The sequence below is a fragment of the Nothobranchius furzeri genome, chromosome 1, assembly GCF_043380555.1.
Source record: "Nothobranchius furzeri strain GRZ-AD chromosome 1, NfurGRZ-RIMD1, whole genome shotgun sequence".
NCBI classification, from domain to species: Eukaryota; Metazoa; Chordata; class Actinopteri; order Cyprinodontiformes; family Nothobranchiidae; genus Nothobranchius; species Nothobranchius furzeri.
This window is the reverse complement of record NC_091741.1, coordinates 73,183,368-73,209,726: the sequence shown is the minus strand read 5'-3', so window position 1 is coordinate 73,209,726 and position 26,359 is coordinate 73,183,368.

The window sequence follows — 26,359 nt, the reverse complement described above, 5'->3', positions numbered from 1 at the left end:
GTATTTATCACCCCCCTTTTGAAGTTGGTGGATTGTTGTTGTTGGTATCGGCCAAATCTGTGGGACCCTTGTGCAGTTTGATATGGTCCCTGTGTACCCATTTGTAGACGGGCGCCATGTTTTTGTTGGCGATCATGATCTGATACACGACCGGAGAGATCTTATCTGTAACCAGGTATGGACCAGACAATCTGGGCCAAAGTTTCTTAGCCAGCTTCCCCGAGGTCGCATTATTGTTACCCGATTCGGGAGCGAAAATGTAGTACCAGGCCTGGTCACCTACATCGAGTTCGGAATGTGAGGCTTTCTTATCGTAATAAGTTTTTCTGCCTTCAGCTGACTTTCCCAGAGATGCCTGTGCGAACGAGAATGCTGCAAGCAGGTGAGTTCGCAGGTTCTGGTCGTAGAAGTGGTCTATGACCTTCTCAATCTGTAACAGAAGTTCCGGGGGTCTACCCGGTGGCTTCGAGAGTGGTGGTGAGGTCGAAATCGCGTCCCCCCGCGAAAGACATGCCACCGAAGGGCGTCCGCCTGTGTCAGGCCACGGTTTGTACGGCTTTGGCTCCCGCACACGTGCAAACAGTCGTCCGGACGCACCGCTGATTCTAGCGTCAAGGCGTTGAAGACAGTCCAACCCTAAGAGCATGGGCATCGGCATCTCCTCGGCGATGTACACGAGGTGTTTAAAGGACATGCCTCCTATCGAGATGTTGACCTCAGTTGTCGCAGCCGCGGGCGAGGGAGCGCCATAGAACTCGTCAAAATCCTTTGGGCCCGAAATGAGTGTGGGGGGTGAGATGTCCTCCCCCCTTTGTTCGCACATGCTGCTGTAAAGAGTTCCGCTGATGAGCGAGATGTCCGCTCCTGTGTCTAATAATGCGACACAGCGATGTCTCTGATTAACAGTGACCTCCACTGCGGGCCTATTAGATCCCTTTCTCACGAACAGAGGTGCAAGCAAAATTTTCTCAGTGACGGCGGTGGTAGTAGTGGTACTGCGGTCGGCATCTGCGGGTTCATCGCCTAATATCGCCACGGATGGAACGACCGGTGAGGTGTCGTCGCTTTCCTTAGAGGTGTTGTTGTTTTCCTGTGAATCAGAACCTGTGAAAACATCAACCTGCAGCATTTCAGTCTCATTTTGTGGCTTCTCAGGCAAACCCGGACCTGCAGCCCGTGTCGCCTGAGAATCACGCATGAATTGTTTGACGTCCTCGCCGTCTTTCTGAAGAGCGCAAATCATGTTCATCATGTTAGTCATCATGGGAAGGAAAGTGTTTTGAATCGCCGCCTGAAGTTGGGCTTGAAATTGCATCGCTACCTCTGAGTCCATTTTCCAAAATAGTAAATAGTCTTTTCCTGTTTTATTTACTAATTTACCCTTCTAAATAGATGTTTACTTAGAAAAAAAAAACCTTACCTGTAGATTTTTTAAAGAATTAGTTACAGGGAAGCTTGGCTGGTGAATGAATATTTTGGGCAAAATTGTTCAATAATGCCAAAAAATATCATTGTCATTTGACCTGCCCAAGATGGCGGGTCGAGCTACGTGTCGGGCACCTAAGATGGCGGACCGCCGCGCATGCGTCGTCCGACACCCGGCCTGGATCCCCGTAGCAATCACACGATTCTGAACACTGGAGCGTGTTTCAGAACCGCCGCTAAGGTTACCTTAAAGTACTCCGTACCGGAAGGTTTTGCGGAATAAAGGATGCAGTTCCGCTGCGTCGGAACGGCTAGAAAGCTCCGCGGGATGCGTTCCCGAGCCTTCACACCGAGAGTGGCTAGTTAGCTCGTCGGCTAATGCTAGCAAACGCCCTGTAGCGATCAGGGTCTCAAAATTGCCTCGATCAACCAACGTGCCTCTCGCTCCGTGATTGAAAGGGTCTTAATAGTGTACGCAATCTGGATTCAGTACCGCTCTGCGGGTGTTCTCGGCTGACAGCGTTTACCGAGCAGTCAAGCAACGGCAGGTGCTAACGAGAATTCCGACTAAGAACAGCGCGAATCCTGCGCTCATCGAACGGAAATAAATTTCCGACGGAGTCTTCTGTCTCCGATTACACAAATGGACGCACACAGTGTCACAAACACCACGACAAACAATAAACAGACGGTTCCAATGCAATTAAACAGGAGAAATGTTTACCCTTAGATGTAGGCCTCAAAATGGCCACCAGCACACGTCAGCACTTAAGGTGTTTTGATGAAACAGCGCCTCCCGTTGGAGGGTGATGAATGTGCACCCCCCTTTCTAAGAGCTGACTGAGGAAGCGCTCGCCTTTTTCTTATTCTCTAACACACAGACACAGATAATCCCAAAATGTCTCAAAGTCGGCACAAAATGTAACAAACTGTGCAGATATCAAGCTAGGCTCGCCATATGTAACGGAATCAAAGTGATGTAACTAACCAAAGTTGTATTTTAATACAGTGTTAGTAGTTCACTTTTTATAAACAGAAGAATAGGCTGTTTTTATCATCAGGGAGTTTAATTAAACACTCTGTATTGACTTTGAGACAATAAAAGAGAGAGAGATGGGATCGTTTGAGAATCTTTAATTTCTGAATTATAAATTCTAAACAATCTACCAGGACTACTCTGTGATGGATGAGAATGGATTCGGATGTTGTGTTGGTGCGTGTGTGTGAGTGCGTGTGTCTGGTTCAGATTCTCTAGGATGACTTAATCGAATCTGGTCGTCTTTGTTATGACTAGGTATCACGAGGCTTATAAAGTGATGACATGAGCCGCTATTTTGCCGTGTACGTACCCAGTGGGGTCTCCCAAGTAGATCAGGAATTGCCAGGTCTGGAAACCTCGGATGTACGGTGGAGCTGTCGGTGCAGCGATCACAACGTTTCAAAGCCCGTCTGGAGGGTTGACCCCGGTACCGTTCAGCGGCGTCAGCAGGTGCTCTTATTTTGAAAGGACGTCGTCTGGTTGTTAAACGACGAAAATCTCCCGTTTCACAGTTCTTAGTTTAAAGAAAACGCATCCGGCCAGGCTGCGCTTGTCTTTAGGATGATGGTGAACAGAACTGAAGTCAAGATGGAACTGACTTAAAATGGCGTTGCCTTGTTTTATATCTCTGAATTGTTGATAAGTTTCAGTAAAGTAGATTGGACACTTGAAGTCAACACCAGATTCTCCTGCGGCAGCCGAAAGCTCTGATTGGTTGGAACAATGTGTCATGCATTTCTATGTAGATGAGGATCAGTATGTCTGCACCGTAGTCCTGGTTTCATTAAACATAATTCATGACATATTTATTTCACAGATCATTCACTTGATTATTGTTGATCAACATCTGTTTTGCTTAATAATTTTAATCACAAATAAAGTACTTTGATTAGGTAAAGCTTCTTCTTCTCCTTCGGACTCTTCTCCTGGAATGTAAACAGTCTGAGGAACAACCCGACCTTGGTTTTTCTACACGGTGTTATTGTGCCCAGGGGCCAGCTGTATGGAGTTGAAAACCATGAACTTCATAACCTTACAACTGTCAGCATTTAGACCCAGGGCAAAAACCAGGTCCAGAGTGAGTCCCCTGGTGTGTGGGGACCAGAAAAATGCTGGGTAAAGCTGAAGGAGTCCATGAGGCTGGAAAGTCATGGCAAAGTCATCAACGCCGACGGACCTACTTCCAGTTTTTTTAGTGGGTTTGGCGGATTTGGTCCACTTTTTAATTAAGAAAATGAGACGCCGTAGGAGAGGGAAACGTGTGGGAGTGCTCGTGCGTCTACGAAGACGCGGCTCACGTACGCCCTTACCTGGGATCTTCCTCTCCAATTTCCGCTCACTTAGCAACAAGACGGATGAACTGGCGTTGCTGATGAGACGAAACAGACTTTTCTTCCTCTTCTGTCTTATGCTTCACGGAGACGTGGCTCAACGAGCAGACCCCGGATTGCGCGCTCCATTTGGAGGGATTCCAGCTCCTCCGCGCAGACAGACAGCGGGTCTTATCCGGAGGAAAGACAAAAGGTGGAGGTGTCTGCTTCTACATCAACAATTCCTGGTGTTCGGATGTGACTGCGATCTCCCAGTACTGCTCTCCTGCCCTGAAATTCCTCTTCATAAACTGTAAGCCATTCTACTCCCCACGTGAGTTTGCTTCATTCATTCTGGCCGCTGTTTACAGCCCGCCTGGCACGGATGTGCATGAGGCTCAACGTGCGCTCGCGGAGCAGATCCTAAGTGTGGAACAGACCTTTCCGGACTCTAGTTCTTATCCTCGGTGACTTTAACAATCTGAGCCAGGAATTGCCTAAGTACATACAGTTTGTTAAATGCCCGACAAGAGAGCAGAACACGCTGGACCACTGCTACACCACAGTCAGTGGAGCTTATCGAGCCGTGCAGCGAGCTGCTCTCGGCTTCTCAAACCATGCCATGATTCACCTCATCCCCTCATATAGGCAGATGCTGAAGCTCTCCAAACCTGCAGTGAGAACTTCTAAGAAGTGGACCTGCGAGGCTGTGGAGGAGCTTCGCATGTGTCTGTACACAACAGACTGGAACATGTTTGGATCTGCCACAGACAACTTGGATGAATATACAGACACTGTGACGTCATACGTAAAATTCTGTGAGGACAGCATTATTCCAACAAAAACCAGGGTCACTTTTAACAACGATAAGCCCTGGTTCACACCCAAACTGAGACAGCTGAGGAGGGAGAAAGAAGCAGCCCACAGAGCCAAGGACAGAGAAAGCTACAAGGGCGCTAAGTACCAGTTCTCAAAAGAGTTGAAAAAGGCGAGATCCCGGTACAATATGCGTCTAAAGGAGCAGTTCTCTGACAATGACACCGCCTCTGTCTGGAGAGGGCTCAGGCAAATCACTAACTACAAGCCTAGGGCCCAACATGCTGCTGACGACCTACAACTGGCTGAACAACTTAACTCCTTTTATGCAAGGTTTGAAATGCAACACCCATCCCCCACACCCCCTACTGCACAGGTTTCTTCAGCCACTCTGGTGTCACATGCCTCCCCCACCACCTTCACCACTGTGAATAGTACAGTCCCCGCTGACCACCCCTCCCCCTCCACTGCCTTCTCAGTGACAGAAGAGGATGTGCTTAGGGTTTTCCGTAAGCAAAACCCACGGAAATCCCCGGGCCCGGACGGTGTCTCCCCCGCTACCCTGAGACACTGTGCAGAGGTATTGTGCCCAATCTTCACGGACATCTTTAACATCTCCTTGGAGTCCTGCATTGTTCCAGCCTGCTTTAAACTGTCCACCATTGTCCCTGTCCCTAAGAAACCCTGTATCACTGGACTGAATGATTACAGGCCTGTGGCGCTGACGTGTGTAGTCATGAAGTCTTTTGAGCGCCTGGTCCTCCCTCATCTCAAGTCCTTCACCTCCCCCCTCCTGGACCCTCTGCAGTTCACATACAGAGCTAATAGGTCTGTAGACGACGCCATCAACCTGGCCCTCCACTTCATCCTGCAGCACCTGGACTCCCTGGGAACCTACGCTAGGATCCTGTTTGTGGACTTCAGCTCTGTGTTCAACACCATCCTCCCTGCTCTGCTCCAGGACAAGCTCTCCATGCTCAACATACCCAACTCCACCTGCAGGTGGATCACTGACTTCCTGACAGATCGTAGGCAGTGCGTGTGGCTGGGGAAGAATGTTTCCACCACTAAGACAATTAGCACAGGATCTCCACAGGGCTGTGTACTTTCTCCTCTGCTCTTCTCCCTGTACACAAACTGCTGCACCTCAAGCCATGACTCCGTTAAACTGATCAAGTTTGCGGACGACACCACCCTCATCGGGCTCATCTCTGACGGTGATGAGTCCGCCTACAGGAGGGAGGTGGAACGGCTGGTGTACTGGTGCAGCAGCAACAACCTGGAGCTCAATGCTCAGAAGATAGTGGAGATGATTGTGGACTTCAGGAAAGTCACAGCCCCTTCTCTCCCCCTCGTCCTGACGGACACCCCCATCACCACTGTGGACTCCTTCCGCTTCCTCGGAACCACCATCACACATGACCTTAGGTGGGAGCCATACATCAGCTCCCTGATCAAAAAGGCCCAGCAGAGGATGTACTTTCTGCGGCAGTTGAAAAAGGCCAAGCTGCCGGCCCAGATGATGATGCAGTTTTACACGACCATCATTGAGTCCATCCTCACCTCCTCCATCGCTGTGTGGTATTCTGGAGCCACGATGAGGGACAAACATAGACTGCAGCGCATTGTGCGCTCTGCTGAGAAGGTGATTGGCTGCAGCCTTCCATCTCTCCAGGACCTGTACGTCTCCAGAACTCGGGGGCATGCAGGTCGGATAGCAGCTGACCCTTCGCACCCGGGTCACAGACTTTTTGAGCCGCTTCCCTCAGGAAGGAGGTTACGGTCCATCCGGACCAGAACCTCCCGCCATAAGAACAGCTTCTTTCCATCTGCCGTTAGACTTTTGAATAGATTATAAACACACAACCATGCTCATCTTCTGTACTCGACATAACGTCACGTTATCGGCCATGTTACCATTACCTGCCATTTTTTATCACTGAAAGTTTTATTCTAGTTTTTTTATTATATTTTATTCTATTCTATTCTATTTTTAATCTTATTATTCATGTTATATGTAGCACATTAGTACCGAAGCAAGTTTCTAGTTTGTGAATGGTTTGTTCACTGACAATGGCAATAAACCTATTCTGATTCTGATTCTGAAGAGGTCTGAGGGCTCATCTATGTGAATGTTAAAATCACCAACGATCACCAGTCTGGACAGTTTCACAGTGGAGGATACAAAGTTACTAAACTCCTGAAGAAAAGAACTGTTTGGACAAGGTTGACGATAGACCACAGCACAGTAGAACGGGTCCTTACGCCCAACTTTAATCAGCTGCAGTTCAAAGGAAGCAAAGCAATCAGAGGTTGTAAACCTACATAGGAGATGGTCTCTGAAAACAGCAGCCAGGATTAGAAGATCTTACATCTTCTGTAGCTACACTGCCTCCAACGTTTAACTTTTTTAGCTAAAAGAGAGTAATTGAATTCAGGGGTCTAGAAACACACACCCACCATTATTAGTCTGGACAAATTCCACTTCTACCACTTCTTAACTTGTTATATAAAGAGGCCTCCTATTGCAGTAAACAAGACTGTTTACATAACTTAATGGAAACATTGGATTATTCCTGTCAACAGTTGGGTTATTTTTACAAGAGTATTGTCAGCAGACAATGACAGAACCTTTATGCAAATATATGTGCGTGCAATGTAAAAAATATTCAACTGCTGGATCCAGGACACTGCACATTTGTAATACGCTTTTGAAAAGTTATGTACACCGCAAATATTGTTTAACCTACATCTAGCAGGCATAATTTTCACAATCTTGATTTTCTCTGCTCAGAATACAAACCACTTGTTCAGAGGCAACCTGTGACAAGAACTGTGAGAAAATGGTCACAGGACGCTGAAGAAGCCCTGCATGGTTGTTTTGAGACCACAGATTGGATGACCCTCTGCCAAGGATATAAAGAGGACATCAATGCAATGACTGGATGTGTCACTGACTCTATAAACTTTTGTGTGGACAACATCATATCCACCAGAACAGTGAGATGCTTCGCTAATATACCCTGGATCACCAGTGAACTTAAGAATCTGTTAAATTGGAAAAAAAGAGCCTTCAAGGAGGGAGACAGGGAATTATTGAGGAGTATACAGAAGCAACGGAAGATCAAGATCAGAGACGGCAAGGAGGCATGCAGGAAGAAGCTGGAGAACAAACTACAGAGGAACAATATCAGAGATGTCTGGTCAGGGATGAAGAAGATCACAGGCTTCAAGCAGAGGAAGGATTGCACGGATGGCAGCCTGGACACAGCCAATGAACTGAACAAGTTCTTCAATAGGTTCAGTTCAGGAACAAACCCAGCATCCTCCTCGCCTGTCCCCAGCCAATCAGACATCCCATCCTCCTCTGATCCAACATTTTCCTATCATACACCAGCTCTTTTGTCCTCTAACACAGTCATGGACACTTCTGATTCTGTAAATCTGTCTTCAACCAAGTCAGGAGATGCTGCTGCCCCATTTACTTCCCCCTGCCACCTATCTGTCTCTAGAAGTCGGGTGAAGAGGCAGCTGGAGAGACTGAACAGGAACAAGGCTGCAGGTCCAGATGGTGTCAGCCCCAGAGTACTGAAGGCTTGTGCAGAGCAGCTCTGGGATTCTGCAGCACCTCTTCAACCTCAGCCTGGCCCAGGAGAAGGTTTCAGTCCTGTGGAAGACATCCTGCCTTTTTCCAGTTCCAAAGAAAACTTGCCCATCAGTCAATGACGACTACAGACTGGTTGCCCTGACATCCCACATAAAGATTCTGGAGAGACTCCTGTTGGTCCACCTGAATAAGCAAACTTGGACGTATCAGGACCCGCTGCAGTTTGCTTATCACCATGGAGTTGGAGTTGAAGATGCCATCATCCAGCTGCTTCAACCAACCCACTGTCATTTGGACAAAGAAGGCAACACTGAGAGGAGTCATGCTCTTCGATTTCTCCAGTGCATTTAACACAATTTAGCCTGATGTACTTTGCCAGAAACTCCAGAAGACACAGGTGGGGGCCTCAACTATTGCCTGGATTAAAGACTACCTGACAAACAGACCACAGTTTGTGAGGCTGAAGAACTGCACATCAAACCAGGCGATCAGTAACATTGTAGCACCACAGGGGGCTGTACTCTCACCATTCCTTTTCACCCTGTACACCTCAGACTTCCAGTACAAATCAGAGACCTGTCATCTACAGAAATACTCAGATGACTCTGCAATTGTCGGGTGTATCAGAGATGGACAGGAAGCTGAGTACAGAGAGCTGGTGGAGCGCTTTGTGGCATGGTGTGGAAACAATCATCTGACCATGAACATGAACAAAACAAAGGAGATGATTTTAGACTTCAGAAGAAACAAGGTGGAGTCAAACACTGTTCCCATCATGGGAGAAGAAGTGGAGGTGGTTGAGGAATACAGTTCACCTGGACAACAGACTGGTCTGGAGAAAGAACAGTGAAGCATTTACAAGAAGGGACTCAGCAGACTGCACTTCTTGAGGATGCTTAGGCCCTTCAGTGTCTGTCGCAAGATGCTGCAGATCTTCTACAAGTATGTTGTTGAGAGTGTAATCTCTTCAGCCATCGTCTGTTGGGGTAGTAGCATCAGAAGCAGTGACCTGAAAAGGCTCAGCAGCCTAATAAAAAAGGCTGGTTCTGTTCTGGGGACGACTGTGGAACCACTGGAGGAGATAATGCAAAGAAGTCATCTTCCTCCCTGACCAGACATCTCTGATATTGTTCCTCTGTCAGTGCGCCCCAGGGCAGCTGTGGCTACATCATAGCTCATCCCCTCCAGTGTGTGAATGGATGAATGATACACTGTAGTGTAAAGCTCTTTGGAGTCCTTACTCTGAGAGGCGCTATACAAGTGCGGGTCAATTATCATTTATCAAGGATTCTCCAGAGAATCAAGAAAATTATGGACAACCTTGAGCATTCTCTTCACAATGTCCAACAACGGAAGAGTGTCTTCAGTCAGAGGCTTCTTCAGTTTCGCTGCAACACTGACCGCTACTGGAGATCCTTCCTGCCAACAGCCATTGTCATATACAATAACTCTTTGACAAATTGATTATTATTATTATTATTATTCTGAGCTACTACAGCAATCAATTTCCCTCTGGGATTAATAAAGTATTTTTCAATTGAATTGAATTGAATTTACTCATTTCACATTCTGAGGGATTCTCTTAAGCCGGGCGTACACTGTGCGACTTTTTCACTTTTTTGAGCCGATTTTCCAGTCGTGCGAGAATCCACGACATCGGGGCGAGTTTGCGCCGAGCGGTCGTGTAGTGTACAGGGGGTTACGAGAGGCGATTAACACCACGTGTCCAGCTGCCGATCAGCAGTCGTGAGGTCGCACGTACTTCTGGCATGTTTAAAATTTTGCTCGTCCCTTGTGAGGGTATCGCACTGTTGAAGCAGCGCTGCGAGCAGCTGCAACACAAAAAGTATCAGAACCGCTCACGGCGCATGCGCAATCCTGCATCAACGCCGCTCGCTCGCTATTTCCCTAATAACACACGCTGTTCATTTTAATTTCTACACGTTTTTTTTTTACTCACAAAGATTGTCAAGAAAGCGTGTTTGTCGTGTCCATGTCAAATTAAACTGATCACAAAACACAGATTTACTTTCTTTATTTCGTTTTACTCATCCAATCCCCATAAATCCCTGTGTGTCCTCCTGCAACACTCCCGAAGGACAACAGGCAAAACAAGACAAAAAAAATCTGACGTGTTGAGTAAAAACTGCTATTTTTAGCATATTTTTAGGGCCGACGTGTTGCTACCAGACGTACAGTGTGAGCAGTCAGGTCGCATCCGAGAACTGGGTCGTGCAGTGTGAGCGCATGACTTGTGAGATCTGCCCTGCGAGGAAGTCGTACAGTTTGAGCTGAAGCTGAACGCTGCAAGTGAAAAAGTCGCACAGTGTACGCCCGGCTTTAGAAGCTTCGTCTTGAGCTGAAATCTGATAAAACAATGTGTTCTAATTTCTAAGATACACTGCTTTCCACCCAAAGTCTTTAGCTTGAGTCGAAGATGGCAATGATAACATACTATACAGGTGTATATCTAAGTCATTTATTACTGTCTGACTTTTGTTTTATGGTTATTAATGTAATCTTTGCAAATAGCTGGGATCTTGTAAACCAAGACTCACCGTATTTCGTATGTAATATGTCTAATAGCATTGTTCTTTTGTTAGAACTTATTTCTGACATTTCATCCTTTTACGTGTATTCACAACTTACAGTAAACTTTAAATAAGTCGTGTTTTAAAACACTGTAAAACAATTTTTTTTGGCTGTCTGTGTTCGTGTTAAAAGGTCTTTCATTCAGAATTTATAATAAACTGGCAGTTTATTAGAACATATTAGGAACGAATCACTTGTTATTCTTACTCTGGGGGGGAAAGCTCTGACGTGCCTGTTTATGCATGGAGAAATCAGTTTGAGAAGAAAGTAGCTTCAGACGACAGTATTTCTAGTCTTATTTCCTGATATTTGGACATCTTGCTTTGGCAGCAATGCAACTGTACCACCTCTAGCACCTCTGTTTGCATTGCAACATTGATGTTTTATCTCCACAAAAAACAAACCTGAAGGAGTTCTGCTATGTGGCAGCGCTGCAAATGCCAACAGTTAGCTTCTACTAGTCAAGGCGTTCTCTGCTGTTTCCTGGATGCTATACCAACAACAGCCTTTCTCGTCAAGTCACGATGGGTGAGTCCATGAATGTTAAGTGGCAGTGTGACATAGATCTGTCAGACCTTTAAATCCTAGAGTTTCACCGTCTGTTTTCTATCAGAGTCTAATGTAGGAAATAGGTGTTGGACACAATTTTAAAGTTCATGTTTAATTCATAGTGGCCAATAGTTTTTTTAAATAATTTGTAAAAAAAAAAAATGGTTTCTCAGTAATGGACCTCTTTAAATGGAAATCTCAATTTCTGATTTGCTGTGTCTGATCAAACCTGCTTGGTTTTACTGCATTATGTACAGTGTGGTTTCTGCTGTAATTTAGAGAAATCCATTATGTACTTTTTGAATATGTTTTGGGTAAAATCTATTTGTGAATCTGTTAAGCTTTAGAGTAATTATTTTTTGAACACCAGTTAGATTTAAACAAATAGGACATTCTAGTAATGGTCAATATCTCTAAAGGGAACAGATCAGAGCTGCCTAGCTTGTGTTTGGCATGCCTATAAGTAATCAGCTCAAGGCAACACATTTTAACTGAAAATGGATAACTAAGTATTTGTAATACTCTGTTTTTGTAACTCTTTATGAACTTTCAAAAACCATCAGAGTAGTGTAAGCAAAACATTCTGATAAGGCCATCCTTCAGCTTTTCGCATGTCTTCCAGATTAAGCTTCTACATATCTTTTAGATACCTTTTAGATATGTAGATGGGGTTTAGGAGATATGTTCATGTTGTGTCTTCTATATAGGGCTTTGCACCTGGAAAAAAATACAGTATACCAGTAATTAGTGATGTTACCTGTGACACGCAGGATTCGAAGCTTGTATCACCAAAAGAACCACCGCAGAGCAAAGCACTGTCGGAGCTTGATTTGTTTACTGAAAGTCACATGACCAATGAGCAATGACGCTTCGATTCACCCTTCCACCCACGTGACCGCTTCACACGTTGTTTCAAACATTTAAAGCAACGCAAACCGAGAGGCGCAGGTTTATGGCAAGCCAAATGAGCATTTATTCTGATATCAGGATGTCAGCCAGAATTGTCATGAACATGTAAGCCATTTCTGTCCACTAGTTAACTAGTTAGCCATGTTTGTGTCAACTAGTTAAATAGTGGCAGCCTAAATGTCAACTAGTTAACTAGTACGGCCTAAATTCTCTCTAGTTAACTAGTTAAAATGTTTCATATCTTACTAGTTAACTAGTATTGCTCAGTGTGTTCACTAGTTAACTAGTGCGCATTTATGTCTACCACAAGTTAACTAGTGTGCACATTTTGACCCTCACAACTAGTGAGACAAATGCCTTTAAGTAGCTGACTGGTATGCATTTATGCTTTTACTAGTTAACTAGTGAGCAGTTTTTGTGTCAACTAGTTAACTACTGAAGCCTAAATGTGTTCACTAGTTAACTAGTGCGCATTTCTGCCGTCACTAGTTAACTAGTGGGCACATTTTCACCCTCGATATTTAACTAGTTGACACAAACATGGCTAACTAGTTAACTAGTGGACAGAAATGGCTTACATGTTCATGACAATTCTGTCTGATGTCCTGATATCAGAATAAATGCTCATTTGGCTTGCCATACTGGTTTGTATGACCTGAGATTGACGGTTCAGGATTCAGTATTCAGTGATTAAACACCGAGTCGCAAAAATGGTTCCTGTAGCAAAAAGAGGGCGTTCTGAGATGTGGGAATGTTTCAATTTAATCTCTCCAAATAAGGTTTGAAAATGTCTTTGGTCTAGTCTAGTAAATTACCTTTATAGTAGTAATACTTGGTGCATATTGTAGGGCTATATCTTTTAGACCGTTTGTCATTTTCCTTTAATTAAATTAAAATCTAGTTTGGGATGATTTTTCTTCTTTTATTGGTAATATATATAATAGTTGATGAGCTTTTCAGTTTGGTTGTACGTGTAATGGAATTTAGTATGTCTTATCCTTATGTGAATTTTCTAATCTTCATTTTGTTACTTTCTTTCTAAAAAAAAGATACATAAAATTGAGCTAATTATTCCTGCCTAATAATCCAATAGAAATGTGAAAAGTAAAATATTTGAATATGTAGAGAATGTTAATATGTGTAAATTAGATATATTTCATCACGTATTCCATAAAAATAAACATTGTTTCATTTCAAGTATTCACACCAAGAAAAGCAATTTTAGTATATTTAATGTAATGTTCAAATTCAAGATACTTTTATTATATGATCCTGAGGAAGCTTTTTAATGCTTTATTTGTCCATAAAGTTCAATACACCATTCATTTTCAGTAGAATTGGCTGACAATACAATGAAATACAAACATTTACCAGCAGATGTCCTCACAGAGTTTTGAAGCATCGAACCTTGAACCTTTTTTCAATACAATTGGATTGTAAAGCTTTGTTGGTTCAAAAGGCTTCACATCATCATCACTACCAGTAATCACTTCCTTTTTTCGCTGCACTGAGCCTGTTAAACAGAGCCCAAATATACTGGCATAAACTTGCTTGTGTCCGGAGACAACAAACATGACTGGAGTCTGGATGCAATGAGGACACTCAATCACTCGTTTATTGGTACAGGTGCAGCTTAAATAGGAGAGCACATGACATGATCACATGACAAACACCTGTAAGGAATGAACAATAATTGGGAGCACCATCATCAGTCACTGAATCTGTTAACACCCCCACTTGCTCACACATTATTCACAATCAACAAAACAAAACAAAAATAGGAACATCATGAAAACCAACTACGTTGCATCTTTGCTTGGCTGCTCCCCAAACAGAAATATGGAAAAGGTAAACTAAACCTTTTGTAGCTGGTTTAGTCATAAGGTCAGCTACCATCTGATCCGTTGGGCAATACTCCAAAAACACTTCACCATTGTTAACAGTTGATCTCACAAACTGGTATTTGATATCTATATGCTTGCACCTCTGTCTTTGAACAGGATTCTTTGCCAGCATAATTGTGCCCTGGTTATCTTCAAAAATAACAGGCAAATCACACCGATCATTTAGATGTTTAAGCAGTTGAGTCAAATACAAACACTCTTGTATGGTGTAAACCAATGCAATGTACTCAGCCTCACATGTTGACAGTGCAACAGTTGGCTGCTTTTTGGTTTTCCAAGAAATCAGAGGACCATTCCTACATAGGCTAACACAATAACCAGATGTACTCCGTCTGTCATTTGTGTCACCGGCCCAGTCTGCATCACTGTAAGCTAACAAGCTTAACCCTTCACCACATTTCCTGTAACAGAGGATCTTGTCTTTTGTGCCTTTCAGGTATTTCAGTACATGCTTTGCAGTTATCCATTGCTTTTCTGTTGGCTCACTAAAATACTGTGACAACTTGCTGACAATATAACTCAGATCAGGTCTAGTGTATGTGGTCAGGTAGATTAGGCTTCCCACTGCCTCTCTGTATTTCCTGGGATCATTCAGTTTTTCATCACCATCAGTGTAATTTAATTTCAGTTCACAAGGTGTCGACCTGGGTTTACAATCCTGCATGTCAAACCTTTGAAGCAGTTTGCCAACATAACTGTGCTGTGACATAGTCACACTTCCATCACACTGGTAAAAGGAGATACCTAGAAAAGTTTTCAATCTTCCCAAATCTTTCATGTGGAACTCCTCAGCAAGCATTTCTTTAACAGCTTTTAAGGCTCTCTCATCACTAGCAGCAATAATCAAGTCATCCACCCATATCAATATTACTACTTTTTCATGTTCTGTTTCTCTTTTGTAAACACATTGGTCTGCTGGATTCTGTACAAAGGTGTGTTCACACAGATAGTCATTATTCCAGTTTCGACCTGATTGTTTTAGTCCATACAATGATTTCTCAAGTTTGCACACAAGTTTTTCATTTGTCTGAGACTTTACATCATATCCTTCTGGCTGCTCCATGTAAATCTCACAATCAATCGGTGCATGTAGGTAGGCTGTTTTAACATCCATCTGATGGAGAATCAGATCCTCCTGAGCAGCTTTCTGCATTAACACCCTAACACTGGTAAGGTTAGCAGTAGGAGAAAAGGTCTCCATAATCTATACCCTTCTCCTGACTATACCCCTTGGAAACATAACGGGCTTTATACTTGTCAGATCCATCAGCATTGTTTTTGATAGAATACACCCATCGACCCCCCACTGCTTTCTTTCCCTCAGGTAGGGTGGTCAGAGTAAATGTGTGGTTATCCCTCAATGATCTAATCTCCTCATCCATTGCATCTACCCACTCTCTTGAGTTGAATGAAGCTACGGCTTCTCTGAAAGTTTGAGGTATGCTGGAAACCATCTTGTAGCAGTAATCAATGTTGATCTGAGCATGATCTCACTCCACCCCATAGAAGTCTGGCCTCCTTCTCTCCCTTCTAGGGTATTTCTGTGGGGAAACTGATTCTGGCTTGACCTCAGCCGGCTGCAGGCTTATCTGATCTAGGTCTTGCCTAGTCTCTGGGATGTCAAACTGCTTATGTTCATCAGTGTCAGGTCTGGTTGTACTACACTCTACACAAACTTCATCTTCATCAGACATGTCAACAGTCTCCTGTCCATCATTTGAGATGAACCTCACCAGTCTGTGTTTCATCACCTTTCTACTGTCAGGATAATAGGCCATATAGGCTGGACTGTTTTTGTCATAGCCAACAAAAATACCTTTGTCAGACCTTGGGTCTAGCTTTTTCCGGTCCTGCCTATAGGCATAGCATACAGTACCAAACTTCTGCATCCTAGACAAATTGGGTCTCCTTCCTGTCAGCATAAAGTAAGGTGTCTGTCTGGTACGATTATTGAAACATCTGTTTCTCACCACTGCTGCTGTCTGGACTGCATATGGCCATAGCTCCTTTGTTAACTGGCTTTCTAAGAGCATACATCTAGCCATGTCAAAAAGAGTTATCCAGTACCGCTCAGCAGTACCATTCTGGTGTGGTGAGTATGGTGCTGATGTCTCATGTCTGATTCTGTTCTTACGAAGTAGTGCTTGATAACTTTGTCCAGTAAACTCAGTACCATTGTCAGATCTGATACATGTTACTTTACCATACGGGGCTGTGTCAGCTAAGAACCGCTCTGTGGCTTCCACTGTGTCACTTTTATTTTTCAGAAAGTACACAAACCCTGCACTTGAGTAGTCATCAATAAAGGACAGAGCATACCTATAGCCTTCTCTGGACTTAGGCTCAATGGGGCCTGCCAAATCTGTATGCACCAACCCTAAAGCCGACTTAGCCCTCACATCAGGTTTCCTGTTCCTGCTCTGAGTGAACTTGCCTTGAACACACACTTCACATTGCATAGGCTTGGATACTTTGCCCTTTATAGACATACCAACTACAACGCTCTCTAACTTCTGAACATCGTCAAAATTGCAGTGTCCTAAAATCTCATGCCACGTCTGGATATCATAACAACTCATAGATGAATCATCACAGTCATTGTTCGGTGGCACAGTAGGCAAATAAAACAGTCTGTTATATTCATGAATGAGAAAACATGTACCGTCTTTGTACTGCAGGATGTCTTCACCCTCCTTGAAGATCACCGTTGCCCCGTTGGAAGTTGCAGCTCTCACAGAGAAGATATCTTGGGGATAAGTGGGGATATACAGCGCTTGTTTCAGTCTAGCTGCGAGGTGCCGCCCCTTGTTGTCAACCAGGCACACCTCTGCTTCTCCTCTCCGCTCGGCAACCCCCTTGCACCTCGTGCCATCTGCCAGCTCTATGCAGTGCATCTCAGCCTGGAATGAGTCATCAAAGCTCTTGAACTTGGCCAGGTCTGTGATGATATGCGATGTTGCACCGGTGTCAACCATCAACCCTTTTCTGGTGGCACCACCCTTCGATCGACGATCACCGGTCACCAGCTTGAAGATAAAAGTGTCGTCCGTCTCCCCGTACACCCCACATGCATTATCTTGATGCTGCTGTTTCCGTCCTCCCCGCCATGCAGTATTCTTTCCTTGGCTGTACCGCTGTTGACCACGATGACACCGTCTTGCCTTGTGTCCTTTCTGGCCACAACAGAAACATTCAATTTCCTTGCTTTCAGTACCCCGTGCCCTTGCTTCTGCTGGAGTGCAGGCCTTCCTTGGTGATGCGCAGGCCCCTAAGACGTTGTCGTCAGCCACAGCTGTGCGGAAACTCTCAGTACTCTCATAACTTCGCAACTTTGTCTTAAAGTCTGCAAAAGAGAGAGTCTCTTCACTTTGAGTGATAAAAATGGAAAAATGCCTAAATGATTCTGGAAGGCCCTTCAAAACCATTGCAACTAATAGTCCATCACTCAATATTTCTCCAGCATTCCGCAGCGCTCTGATTAAAGTCTCAGCCCGTATGACAAAGTCGGTCACACTCTCGCCGCTCATCTTTTGCAAGGCAGTCAACTCTGTGTACAGACTAACAATGCGGGGCTTCCCCTTGCCAGCATAATAGTCCCGCAAAATCTTGAGTGCACCACGCCCGTCATCTGCAGCCTCTCGCATGACCAGGGACAAACTTTTGTCATCAAGGAACTGAATCAATTCAGCATAGGCTTCAGCATTCTTCCCTGCATCCTCAGCCTCTGCTTCTGCATCCGCATCCTCATCAGGCCCATTTAAAATTGTGTCCTTCAATTTCTGCAACCGCAGATGGCCCAAAAACTTTGTCTCCCACAGTTCGTAGTTTTTTTCATCTCCATCAAACACAAGGCGGGACCAACGTGAACTTGTCCTTTCACTCATGGTGGTAGTACTCCAAAAACTTGCAAACAAACTGGCTTGCAGTGGCTACTCACAAACTTGCACAAACATCAGTGAGACTGGGCCCATAACCTGTTAAACAGAGCCCAAATATACTGGCATAAACTTGCTTGTGTCTGGAGAGAACAAACATGACTGGAGTCTGGATGCAATGAGGACACTCAATCACTCGTTTATTGGTACAGGTGCAGCTTAAATAGGAGAGCACATGACATGATCACATGACAAACACCTGTAAGGAATGAACAATAATTGGGAGCACCATCATCAGTCACTGAATCTGTTAACAGAGCCTACATGGGCAAGGTTACACTTTTGTAGCTCTCTCCATTTCTGAAGATCACTAACTAGTTCAAACTGTAGTTTGAAACATTTCCATCACATTGTCTTGGCACTTTGACTTTGTTTTTGTTGGAGTTTGTGTTCATGAGTTCCCAAATTAGGTTTACAATGGATGCTAGTATTTTTATTTGTTCCTCTGCTCCAAAACACCTCATTCAAGCTCTGTCATGTTGAGCATCTCTTTTAGTACTGTTGAAGCCTGTGCCCCAATGAATCCGATTAGTTGTGTTGGAGCCAGTAATCACCTGCAACATGTCAAACACTGCATCATAGACTAAAGACTCATAGACTCAACCACCGGTTCAAAGGGTTGTTAAAAATAGGTCTTCTCAGAAAGAATCACAAAATCAGTTTTCTTTACAAAGTGCTGTTAGTACAGCGCTCAGGACGTCACCCCTAGAAAAAGTAGAACAAATTAGAGATGTATGTAATTTGATCTACCTTAACAAAAAGCAGCTTAACTCAAATGCCTTACACTGTCTGCCAAACATGCTGGTGGTAGGTTAGTTATTTGTGTTTGTTTACCTCTGCAGTATGTAGTTGGGCTTTGTTGGATAAAAAGCTGATTTTCACCTTCACTTTTTAATAGTATTGTTTTTTCAAACAGAGTTCATTAGCCTTATTTTCATTTAACGTGGTAAATACAGTATTGGATGCATGGAAGATGATTTTGTCTGGGAACCATCTGGTGTTATTAACCGGCCCCTGCCACAAGGAAAGTCGACCTTGTAAGTCTTCAGTTCTGTTATCACACTAAGCTCCCTATTGAAATCCAGATGGAGTGTTTCTCTGAACCTGGGAAAGTTTGCTATCTGTGAAGGAGTGGGCGTGGTCATCTTTTAATGTGTGTGTGTTATGTCTAGGGATGAGCGAGTACACCACTATCTGTATCTGTTCAACCAACTAAATTATCTGTGTCTGTACTCGGAATGGGCGTGGCATAACCCGGAAGTGGGCGTGGTTTAACCAGAAGTGAGTGTGGTTTACATCAATATATTATTTTAAGTCTGAAATATATATGGATTGATCAGAAGTTGCTATGTGTATTGTTTATTTGAAAACTATTCACAGAGCAACCTCAGAATTGAGATTAAATATTTTTGATCACAATAGTAAAGGAACTTTTACAGAACAAGTGTTTCAATAAAATCAGAACATTAATTTTTAAGTGCATGGATTAATACATCTGAACTCATGCAGTAGGAACTAGGAAATATGAAATGCTACAACCAGACACAACTTCATATATATTTTTTAATTTTAATTTGATTAAACTGATTTTTGTCTTAACATTCTTTACATTTTGCCCCACACAAAGTTAAACAAAACAACGTTGATTAAGGTGTGTGTGTCTGAGAGAGATAAGAGAGGGAGAGAGAGGGAGTAAAAAAAAAAATACCCGACCAGAGCGGAGGTAGTGAGTGACTGATGCAGCACGTCAGCTCTGTCTTGTCAAATGAACCATGTAAGTTACGAAAAAAGTAACTTTAAATATTCAACCGAAAAAGAGGCGAGCTGAAGAATACCTAGGGAAAACTGAAGAAACGTGAGCAACAGTGAAGCAAGCACAGCGAGATCAGATACAGTCTGTGTGTGTGCGTGGATGAGCCGGATGGACTGCTCTCCCAGCCGGCTAAAGAGTTTTGTGTGTAGGGAGGGGCGGGCGCTTTATTTGACTGGCCAATCACAGAGCGTGAAGACAGTCAGTTACCCAATGAGGATTTTCCTTCAGCACGATTACAGATATTTACCAGTTTTACTCGTGTCATGCTCGTACTCATCAAAAACGCTTTATCCGTACCGGATACTCGTCTGAAATGAGTATCCGGCTCACCCCTAGTTATGTCATATGTCATCTGTGAATAAAACCTTTTGATGAGCCCCGCTCGTTGAGAGACTAAACTGACCTCCCTCAACTGGTGTGTGTTACTTTCTTCTCTCTGGTTTTGCAAAATCTGATAATTGATTATTTGTGTTTATTGGTAAATGGTATTAATAACAATAATATCTCTAACCCCGTTGTTTGTTGTGGACTTTCTTTGAGGTACACCTGGATTGAATAAATAAAAATACCTAACAGGCTTCACGTGAGGCTAGTTATGTAAAGCTTGACAGTCAAAGCACAGCTTTTTTACTGTTTTGAGGGAAAACTGATGCATTATTTAGGATGGAAAAATATTTTTTGATGCTTACTCATGATCCTGAGTCCCAAGGTAGTGTACTCTCACTTTGTGTAGTCAACAGAGGGGTGTGTCCAAATCCACGGGAAGGATGCTTGTAAGAGTGCATTTTAAGGTCGATGACATCACAGCGCAGCGACGAGCACTATCCGAATTCCAAGAATACTCATTCTCGCGTCCTCGCTCTGCCCACATTTCGAGGACGGGTTTGTTGTATCCTCACCAACAAGGCTATCCCAGCATGCTTTGCGCGCCGGCTGTGGATTTTCAACAGGTAGAGAAAATGGGGAGAGCTACGAAGTTTTAAACGTAAGTTTGTTAAAAACTAGCCGTAGAAATCTAAAAAGCTTAAAGCGGTTCAGTTTATAGACATTTTTCGTTTGTATATTTGTTCTTTAAATTACATTTTAGGCAGAAATCAGCCAGAACGAGTTTGTTTCCCGGGTCCCAGTTATTCCCGTGTGTGTGTGTGTGTGTGTGTGTGTGTGTGTGTGTGTGTGTGTGTGTGTGTGTAGTGAATTAAACTTGTCATTTGTTCTAAGGACAGCAGAGCAAAGAAGCATTTTTATTAAGCTTAGAAGTGAAGAGTGAAGCTGTTTACACACGCTACCACAGAAGTTCTTCTGTGTTCTGCTGTGAAAAGTAGTTTTACATTCAGGGATTTACACAGCTGACACGTTATAATGAAGTAAAAAGTTTGTGTGAAGAATATAATTTTTATCTTCTCATGTGGATGAATGTAAAAATGTTTATTGCCTTTTGTCACCTGCGATCTGATTTTCTCTGTAGGACTGCAGGTGTCCAGGGTCAGGAGAGTCTTTACCTAGTGGTCATCCTGGGAGAGAGGCCTTCTACTGTCATCATGTTAATGTTATTTAGCTGTTTGACATTTTAACACATTTATTAAAACAAATACTAACTGATAACTCTTTCTGGTCATTGATTTCATCCCCAGTTTTATTATTACAGATGTTTTTGAACATGTTACATGAACAGAAAATGAAAAGATGGTAAGGAGACAAGATTATTTATAATACGTTACACTTATTTACAGATCAAAACCAGTATGGACCAGTTATGTACGGTTAAAGCAGGATTAACCTGAGTGACTCTTCCTGGATCATTTATTTAAACTGAGTGATCAGGAAGTCTTTAACAGTGCAGCTGGATCTGCAGGAGGATCCAGACGTGGATGGAGGGCTAGAGCAGACCCGTGGCTGGACGTTTCTGGTCAGAGGAACATCATACAGGACGGTCTGCAGAGTGAGCTCTGGGATGCTTCCTCTCACTGTCCACTCCATCGTCCATCTACAGGGACTGCTGGGCTGGCTCAGACGACGGCTGTTACATCTCTAAGAGGTATTCAGAAATATGAAATGAGATGGTTTATGGATCCACTGGTATAACCAATACGTATAATATGGAGTGTTTGTATAATACAACTTGTATAACAATTGTGACTCTTAAGCAAATAAAACCACAGTGTTGTTTTTAATAGAGGTTCCTACATAAATGACTTGCCTGTTAACAGCAGTGGTGGTCTGCTGGTACCTCCTCCAGGACAGAGCACCGCTGACCTCCTTCACACACATCTTCCTCACGCTCATCCTCCAGGCCCACAACTTCACCAGCACAGAGGCAGATGTGCAGCACAGTGCATGCTGACCTGTAATAGATTAGAGTTCTGTTTTTTTTTTAATTGAAAAATGTAAAGCAAACTGGTTCTGTTCAGTTTAAAGAAAGGCAGCAGGGAATAGTTAAAATGTAAATTCTCTGTAGTTTTTATTTAAGACAGATCTAATCATTATTAGGCATAAGTTGAATAAACAAATGCACATTGAAAACACTTCAATGCTATTTTATTAAAAAGCCTGTTTTTTAAAACGTTTCACCTCATTTGATGCAAACTAAGAAGTTCTAAGGTCCAATTTACATTAGAAAACATCCTACTGCATTTAACATTTATAATGCATTTGGTTTATATTAATTACCTACATGATAATACTATGTAGAAATGTGTTGTGTATGTTTAACAAGTTCATTCTGTAGCTTAAAACATACATGAAACCATCTAAAGTTAACATGTAAGTCGGGCAGATTTAGGACTGAAGAAGATCCGGGGCTTAACACACACACGCACACACGTGACATGCACTAGTCAACATCATTTATATATGTGAATGATATATGATTGTCTTGTACCACATAATTTTTTATCTGAAGCTACATATTAAGCATTTTCAGGGCAGAGTATTGTTCCTGTTAGTGTTTAATGCGAGATGATAGTAAATATTCCTTTCTTTCTCCAACAACTTTACCTGATAAGCTAACTTTAGGCAAACCAGCAGCACAACAAATATTTTCAAATAAGACTCACAAACCTGAGTCAACACCAGTCTCATCAAAGCTGGGGTTCTGTCGTTGTACTTTTGGTCTAAAAAACGTCCTCATGTCCATCTTCACACATGCGTTTCAGGCAGAGAGTGTAGAAGAAGCCAGCTGCTGAAGGGCTTCTTCTTCAGTGGTGGAGGCTCAGGCAGGCTGTATACAAACTACTGCCAGCTGCTCCCTCTTTGTTGGACTTTGGTACTGCATGTTACTTCCGCGATTTAGATCCGGGGCTTTTTATGAAACATCCGGGGCTTCAGCCCAAGTAGCCGGGCCTAACGCCGCCCCGATGTAAGTCCTGAAAGCTTCTGGAATAAACAAAATTACTTTACCTGAAAACGGTTGTGAACAGACGCTGCTGATGGACGTGAAGCTGCTGTAGCTCCTAAATATTCCTGCTCAATTTTCGCTAGCTTTAGCATTTTTCTTTTGCGTGTAGCTGCCGCCGTGGCTGTGACGGGACCTACGGGCCACTATAGAGGTGAAGGCTAGACTGTCTGAATTCAGAGCCGCTGGGTTCCAGTCTTAGCGGTCTAGCAAGGACCCTGCCTTTCTAGACGGGCGAGGACCCGTACTCATAAGCATCCTACCCGTGGATTCGGACACACCCAGAGTGACCACAACGCCTTTACCTCCCACTACCTTTACCCTTTTCACTCAGTGCTCCATCCCTCTCTAGACACAAGTTCCCATCTGAAACCTGTTCTCACCAGGCCAGAATATGCCTTCTAGATCTGGAAATTATGGTCATACCTTTGATTAAAAAAATAATAATTAAAAAACTTTTTTTTTTTTTTTAGAGAACTTTAGATGACTCATGCTTGTCTCACTCTCTGTGGGGTGAAACTTCCCACACCTGGATGGTAAAATATTTTCCAGAAAGATCATTTTAAAAATTCCATGTGATAACAGAATAGTCATTCAGACAATTATGGTGAAAGAAATTTTATCTTTATTGACCAAATAGGCAGAACTCAATGTATTTTACTATAGGATTTTTAGCATGTGCTTTTTGTTTTTCTGTTGTGGTTCAAGGTTTCATAGTTTGGTTGTTGTTGTTTTTATTTTATTTTTTGTCCAAAATGAGTACTTGGTCTTCTATTGTGGGTAAGAGGATCAGTGTTTGGTTTGCAAGGCGCACAACTTTGTAAAATCGGTTGTGTTTTTGTGTTTTGCTGAAATCCCCTCCGTCATCTGGGAACTCCACAGGGGTGTTTGTGTTTGCACATCTGCTTAAACAGGTTAAATCATTTTCACCTTAATCATGACCCTTAATGTATTTGTTACCCTTTTATATTACCATTTTTAGCTGAGACATCTTAAAAGTGTGTGCTTTTTATGACCATTATCAGTAAGCTTTGACCAAAACTTGTGGAATCAACATGTTTAGAAACCTTTAAAATGACTAGTAACCCCTATTTATAATTCATTCAAAACAAATCCCATACCGAGTATATTCTACAGATGTTCAGGATGGGTTTTGGAGCGTCTGAAACCTGCACTCGACAAACACATCTCACAATTAACATCCATGCACTTTGGTCTTGTCCGTCAGTTCAGGGACTCTAATGCCGAACATATAAAGACTTGCTGAAGTGTTTGAAATGAGATAATCCAACTTTTCCTCCTCATAATGCTTTTTTAAAAAATAAAAATATTTGTATGAGCCGGAATTAGGGATGCACCAATACCACATTTTTCCAAACCGTTACAATACTGATACTTGGATCTGAGTACTCACTGATACCAATTACCAATACCAATATTTCTACCACACACAAAAAATACAATGAATTGGTTACAGGTTTTATTTTCTTCTCTGCTTTCAGCAAGAAAAGACTATGAGGAAGATAAAAAATAAAACATAATCATAGAAATTATCACACAACTAAAATATTAGGTGAACAGAAATAAGGAGTTGGTGAAACCACTTTCAAGAAACCGCATTGGTATCGGTTCCTGGTATCTGTTAACTTTTACCAGTATCGATACCATTGTTGGCATCGGTATCGGCGCATCCCTAGACAGAATACATGTTCGAAACATTTGAATATCGTGCAAAAGTTCTTTTGTTGAAGTTAAATTATATCAGTAATTCAATCTAAAAGGTAAGATTGATACATGAGATAGACTCATTACATGCAAAGACAAATATTTCAAGCTTTGTCATAATTACATGCACTGACACAAGCAGCTCCTCGGGACATGGCTGCAGCACTTTTAAAGGTGTGGTAATCTGAAACCCCATTTTTTAACGATGGTTTCTGATTATAATTGGTAACCGAGTTTTTCATACAAGCTGAACATGAAAATAGTCTCCTACACCTATCTCCTGCATTAGCTTCTGATTGAAAATAGACGGTGAAACTAGGATTTGAAAAGGCTACACTCAAGAACAGGTGAACTAATACTTTTCGAAAGTTAATTTCCGAGTCTAATAAAAGAAGTGTTAATAGTGGCCCCTTTTATTATTTTCATTGTTGTCTCGGGTGTGTCAGCTTTCACTGATGTATGCCGTTTGGTGAATATGCTCGTTACGTTGGTGTGTACTGCTAGAGCGAAACGTCATGCAGTTTGGTTGACTGAAATCTTGGACTTTACAGTGTGCCACATATCTAAAGTCCTCCCAGTGTGACACTGAAGCAGACCTTTGTGAAAGCTGAAAAATGTACAATGTGGCTTTAGTGTAGGTAGGGGACACAGGGGTACCTGGAGAAAACCTATGCATGCACAGAGAACATGCAGTCACACAAATAAGCTCTTCATATAGTACAACATATGTACTACTACTCCGTCATTAGGCCCTATTTGAAAAAGTATATTCATAGCTTTTATATTTTTCTTTTACTTAAACCTAAGTAAAAATGCTGACATGAAATTCAATGACTAAGAAGGTAGAGTCGCGCTTTACCATGTGCTTTTTGTTTTTCTTCTGTGGTTCAAGGTTTCATATTTTGTTTTGATCAAACTGAGTAGTAGGTCTTGTATTGTGGGTTAAGGGATCACAGTTCAGGTATCTAGTATTTGTAAAACCTTTGATGTTTTACTTTGTTGCTAAAATCCCCTCTGTCATTTGGGAACTCCACAACAGTGTTTGCACATCTGCTTAAAAACACTTTTTATCTTCTTTATGACCCTTGTTGGTGTGTGGACAATATAGCTTCTGTGCTTTGTGGTCAGTTTTCACCACACGAGTCTGCCACATCTGCACATTTGGTAAATACACCTGCTTAAAAGGTCAAAAGCAAGTTGGGGCAAATATAGAGAGACATTTGTCATTTTCAGTTGTACAATATCATCTTATCTTTTTACACCTTTTCAACTGACGCAACTTTAAATTATGTTCTCAAACTAAATCACTTCTTGTTTAAGGTTGCAGGGAGCTGGTGTCTATAT